Source organism: Lithobates pipiens, unplaced genomic scaffold, assembly GCF_037356315.1.
Source record: "Lithobates pipiens isolate NorthernLeopardFrog02 unplaced genomic scaffold, aLitPip1_a1.2 Scaffold_10, whole genome shotgun sequence".
Lineage (NCBI taxonomy): Eukaryota > Metazoa > Chordata > Amphibia > Anura > Ranidae > Lithobates > Lithobates pipiens.
In genome coordinates, this window is record NW_027507686.1 from 201,881,828 (window position 1) to 201,887,827 (window position 6,000).

At 36.9% G+C, this 6,000-nt stretch overlaps 1 protein-coding gene across 2 annotated transcripts in view; it reads right to left on the bottom strand.

Moving 5' to 3' along the window:
• Positions 1–6,000, bottom strand: part of BDNF (brain derived neurotrophic factor) — a 149,095-nt gene that overhangs the window by 82,832 nt on the left and 60,263 nt on the right. The window contains exon 1 of one of the 2 annotated variants that reach the window (XM_077460851.1): positions 5,796–6,000. This exon is cut by the window's right edge and continues 163 nt beyond it. The exons of the other annotated variant lie outside the window; for it this stretch is intronic. The gene's annotated coding sequence lies outside the window, so the exon portion shown is untranslated. The remainder of the gene's footprint in view (positions 1–5,795) is intronic. 2 annotated transcript variants of the gene reach the window in all.

Consider the following 6,000-nt stretch of genomic DNA (forward strand, 5'->3'; position numbering starts at 1 on the left):
TCATGCCCAATGGCAGCTGTTCTAAACTGGTTGTTGCCATGGCAGAGCTGTAGACACAATGGAATCAAGTCTCTAGGTGAACATTCCATGGACAACTGTAGACTGCAGCAACTAGCTGTAAACCTTTTCCCATAGCAACAAGAAACATTTGTACATTTCCAATAGATACACCAAATGGCTTTACATTTTTAACAGAATAAACTGGATATAAATATGACTATTAACAAAACTACATGAAATTTGAATTAATTGAGAAGAGTTCAGTATCCCATGTAGCCAACCATACCAGACAGGTCATTTCTGATAGGTGGCTATGGATACCTTCATTTTACACATCATCGGTGCTCTTTGCACCCCCTTATATCACATATGACTTCATTTCTTTTATCTTAGTGAAATGCTTCAGAACTATCTGCCGAAACAAGAACATAAAACAGAAACCATCCGGTCTCTCCCGGTATGCCAGGGTCATTCCTTCAATCAGGACTTAAAGCAGTATACAAACCAAAAGCAAAATTTTCTTATTTTGCAGCTTACCAATTCTTAGATTTATAGGCTTTATTTTATTTCCATCTGGTGATCTGGCCAGTAAGTCTGCTGTTTTTCAACAAAACAAGATCAAAAAGCGTTGAAGCAAACCATTTACCACTGACAGTGGGCTTACAATAATCAGCTTTCATATATTCATGTAAATCCTTTATACCAAATAAAAAAAAGAAAAGAAAACTGTTGCTGTAACTGCTTGTTACATAGTTACATAGTTAGTAAGGTTGAATAAAGACACCAGTCCATCCAGTTCAACCTGAGTGAGTGTCTACAAGAACCCTATCCCTGTTCATTGCACACTCACATCGGTCCCTACCCTCAAGGATCCAACAATCCAAGGTCCCCATTCATATACTAGGGCCAATTTGGGACAGAAGCCAATGAACCTACCTGCATGTCTTTGGCTTGTGTAACTGATATGGAATTTTTCTTCAATTTTAGTGTATCTAAATCTGATAGTAAAACCAAAACACCCCTCCCCCACCCAGACTGGCAACACTGCTGTCCATAGGTTCCCCTGTTCTCCTTCATCCAGAGTGGGTGCACTATAATATTGGCCAGATCACCAGGTGAAAACAAAGGGAAAAAGCCTAAAAACATGAAACGAATGCCGTCACCATATCTAAGGATTGGTAAACTGGAATATATTCCATTTTTGCTTTTGGGTTTAACACTACTTTAAATCCCTCCCGGACTACAACAGACATCATCCGCTAGGTGATTGTCTTCCAACAGAAGCCAAGTACAACCAAACTGTGAACACTCATGCATAATAATAAGGTATGTGAAAACTGCAGTAACCCAAAGCAACCAGTCAGAAATGCTTCATTCATGGAGGTGATTACAGAATACTGGAAGCTGATTGGTTGCTTCAGGTTCCAGCACCTTGCACGTCACAACTCCTCCTTGCATCATCTTGCTGGCTAAACCGGTACACAACATGATGCTACAGCAATGCTTATTACACATATCCCAACCAAACACTCAACACTAAATATTCAAAAATGTATTAGTGCATATGCATAACAGACACAATAGACAATTGAATATATTCATTTAACAGAGACTGTTTTATAGTTTAGGGAACATTCTAAAGCTCAGGGAAGATCTCTTAATTCCTGCCTGCAAGTATTAATCCATTTGGGTCTGTAGGTCTGCACCCTATTGTGCTATTAAAAAAATGAGCAAAAAAGGCAGTGCATGATAACAGATCACATAAAACATGCCATGCCTTGCTTCAGTGCATTCTCCAGCTGCTGAAAAGTAGCAGTTGGAAGCGTGGGTCTGCAGCCTGAACGCATTAGGTGCAATATAATGTGTTCGGTCCTTTCTGAGAGACAGGCTTAATGGCTAGGAAATTGCTTTAAAACATTTGTAAAAGGCTGGTTTAATTCTTTATAAGGTCATTTAAACTTAAATGAATTTCAATTGAAGCAATTTCCCTTATAGAAAAAAAACCTTAATGAATGTAATAGCCGCTGTACACCAAGTGGCCAGTAGAGGGCAGCCTCTTACTTCTTAAAAGCAGCAACTGTCAGAGGGGGGGAAAAAAAAAAGAAAAAGAAGAGAATGGCTGTATTCCATATGCCACTGCAAGCGCCCTCATATTTTTCCAATTTGTGGGTTTCATTATACTCTAGTTTATTGTTTTCCTTACTGCAAATTATGGAATGGGTCGTTCATAAGGCATGTTATATTATTAAAAGACTTATTGCACTTTGATGGTGATGTTTGACTCTATGTAACATGTGCAAGATTTTTTATTTTTTTTTGGGGGGGTGGAAAAGGTTAAAAATTCTGGCTCAGGAAATAGAACAGGGAATACACTGCAACTGGTAGCAACAAGCCCCCCACCCCTTACCTATGGGAATCCCAGACTCTGCAACTTACAGCATAACAGAAATATGTTAATATAAAGCATGCAGCACACATCACTATCCATTATAATGGCAATGCAAAAAAAAAAAAAAAAAGTATCTTGACCTTTTCACTGCCAAATGCAGACATCAGTACACAAAACCAATTCAAGTCAGAAATGTCACCCATGGCAGCATCACAATCTTGCCAATCAATGCCTTTAAAGCTATCATATAGAGAGGTATCCTTACTTGATACATCAGCTTAGAAAAGCAAGTTTAACCCAGTAGCAACCCACCCCACAAATGGAAAAGGAAGACATTCCTTAAAAGTAAAAAGAAAAAAGAAAAAAAAGTAATCAGTCTACTGCAGCTTTTCTCAACCAGGGTTCTATGGTCCCTCCAGAGCTTGCTAAGGGTTCCTGGAATAATGAGCAACTTCTACCTCTCAACCAATGATATTTTTAGCATCTGTATCTTCTCAGTGACCACCAATGTAAGGAGCACTCTTTCCAGTGACCACCTCACCACACTTTAGCAATCTGAAGGGGGGATTCTTGACAATTATCACCAATGTAAGGAGCATTCTTCCCAATGACCACCAATGTAAGGAGCATTCTTTCCAGTGACCATCTCACCACACTTTAGCTATATGAAATGGGGATTATTCCCAATGATCACCAATTTAAGGTGCATTCTTTCCAGTGACCACCAATGTAAGAAGCATTTTTTCCCCCCAGTGACCACCTCACCACACTTTAGGTATCTGAAATGGGGATTCTTCCCAAGGACCACCAATTTAAGGGGCATTCTTTCCAGTAACCACCTCACCACACTTTAGCTATCTGAAAGGAGGATTCTTCCCAATGACAACCAATGTAAGGAACATTCTTCCCAATGACCACCAATGTAAGGAGCATTCTTTCCAGTGACCACCAATGTAAGGAGCATTTTTTCCCCAGTGACCACCTCACACACTTTAGGTATCTGAAATGGGGATTCTTCCCAATGACCACCAATTAAAGGAGCAATCTTCACAATGGCCATCAATTTAAGGGGCATTCTTTCCAGCAACCACCTCACCACACTTTAGCTATTTGATAGGAGGATTCTTCCCAATAATCATCGATGTAAGAAGTATTCTTTCCAGTGATCACCAATGTAAGGAACATTCTCTCCAGTGACCACCTCACCACACTTTATCTGAAAGGGGGATTCTTCCCAATGATCACTGATATAAGGAGCATTCTTTTCTTTGACCACCAATGTAAGAAGCCCTCTTTCCAATGACCGCCAATGTAAGAAGCCCACTTTCCAATGACCACCAATGCAAGAAGCCCACTTTCCAATGACCACCAATGTAAGAAGCCCACTTCCCAATGACCATCAATGCAACAAGCCCACTTTCCAATGACCACCAATATAAGGAGCATTCTTTCCAATAACCACCAATGTAAAAAGCATTTATTCCAGTGCCAACCAAATTAATGTACTGTGAGCAGTAGATGCATTATTATTAGAAGGGGTTCCCTGAGGATGGCAAGTTTTTTCAAGGGTTCCTTCATGTTAAAAAACGATTGAGAAAGACTGGTCTACTGAATGCATTTGTGTCTCAGTACATTCCTAGCTGTACAGCCCTAGAAAACTCCCTCCCTGCTCTAACACACCATGCTGGAGTGACTTTAAAAAAAAACAATGTACTGCCTGCAGCATCATAGACAAAGTTGAAGTTCCCTTGACTATCGCAAGAGAAGTCTACCCCCTAGGTAGATGCTGATCAATCCCAACCCTACCCCTACCCCTTCCCAGACATCCTACCTTCTGCCCTCTGCCAGTTTTGGGATTTATTGGATTATTTTAGATGAAGACCAGCAGCTGGATAAAAGTTTGATGGTTCCTAGGCATTTCCATGCTGGATCAGAAGGAACTTTCGTGCTGCATCTCAGTGACAGCCCAGAGGCTCCAATGTCTCATCAAATGTGCATGAGGGAGATCAGAATCCTATACAGTGCTTCTTGCTTGTGCCTCTATAGTCCTGCTTGTTGAGTTTAGCAAGGCGTTTAGAGCAGAATGTCTTTGCTTTTGTCAGTGAGAAATTATTTAGAGCCCTCTTTGTACTTTTATTGGTCAAACTCCCATGCAACTTAAAGTGACAGAGCAGATCTCTGTGTGCTCTACCCCAGCAACACACAACATCATAAAAGAGTCATATGGAGCTAACTCGTGTCACTTAATCCACCTTCCATCCGCCCAACTTTCCCCTAAACACACGCTGCAGCAAGTCAAGGCACAGCAGCTAATCCTGTTACCTTGTAGCCAATTTGAAATTCAAATTCAGGCACCTGGGGAGTGACTTTTATTTTTAGCCACAGCTCTGTGACATGGGAATTAAAGTGGAATCAAAAAAAAAAGAAAAAAAAAAAGGATTTTAGGTCTGTCCTCACAACTCCCTTTAGCTGCTGACGTCATCAAATGTCATCCCAAAAGTGTCAAAATATCCTCCCAAAGGCATAACTATTTATTTGATAGCGTTTCAAAAATAAAATAAAAGGAATGATTTATATATATATATATATATATATATATATATATATATATATATATATATATATATATATATATATATATATATATATATATATATATATATATATATATATATATATACTAAAATAAAAAAAAGTGTTTAAAAAAAAAATATATATATATATATATATATATATATATATATATATATATATATATATATAAATGATTTAATATACTATTAAAATAAACTAAATAAATACAATAAATAAACTAAAATAAAAAATAAAATAAAAGGAATAAATAAATATATATATATATATATATATATATATATATATATATATATATATATATATATATATATATATATAGACAAATGCTCTCCCCAAAGTAAAACTATTTATTTTTATAAATGTTTTTAAACAGAAAACAAAAATCCTACTAAAGGCATAACTATTTATATATATATGTTTTTTTAAGCAGAAACGTTTCTTCTCAAAGGCATAGTTATTTTTTTCTATAAATATTATTTAAATACCAGCTGCAGCAAATATATATTTTAATAGTTTAATCTTAATATTTTTAATATAGGATTTTCTGCAATCGTGTCTTTTCTCCTGTGTGTTTCCCATGTACAACCAGCAATATGCCTGTATAATAATAATGCATTTTCTTTTTTTTTTTGTTCTATCAGGGCTCCCGTTAAGGAAATAAAGTCATTTTTAATTCATGAGCAATACAGCTAGGAATAACTCTATGCTGACAGTGTTGCTGCGCAGCTACAATGACAATAAAAGTGATACATTAAAAACATTCTTTGAATAAGCAAAAAAAAAAAAAAAAAAAAAAAAAAAAAGGACCCACCTTTTTCAGTTAGTACTTTCCTATGAATTCATCAAATCACTCCTAATTTTTTTTTTGTAAGGGGGAGGGGTTGGGAGGGGGGATCACAAATGAAACTCTATAGTTTGTTTTCCTTGCAACTTCCTATGCAAAAGAAAAAAAAAAAAGCTTAAAAAAAAAAAAAGTGCAGCCTTGATCTTCTGTGCTGGAGCAAACAACAACAAAA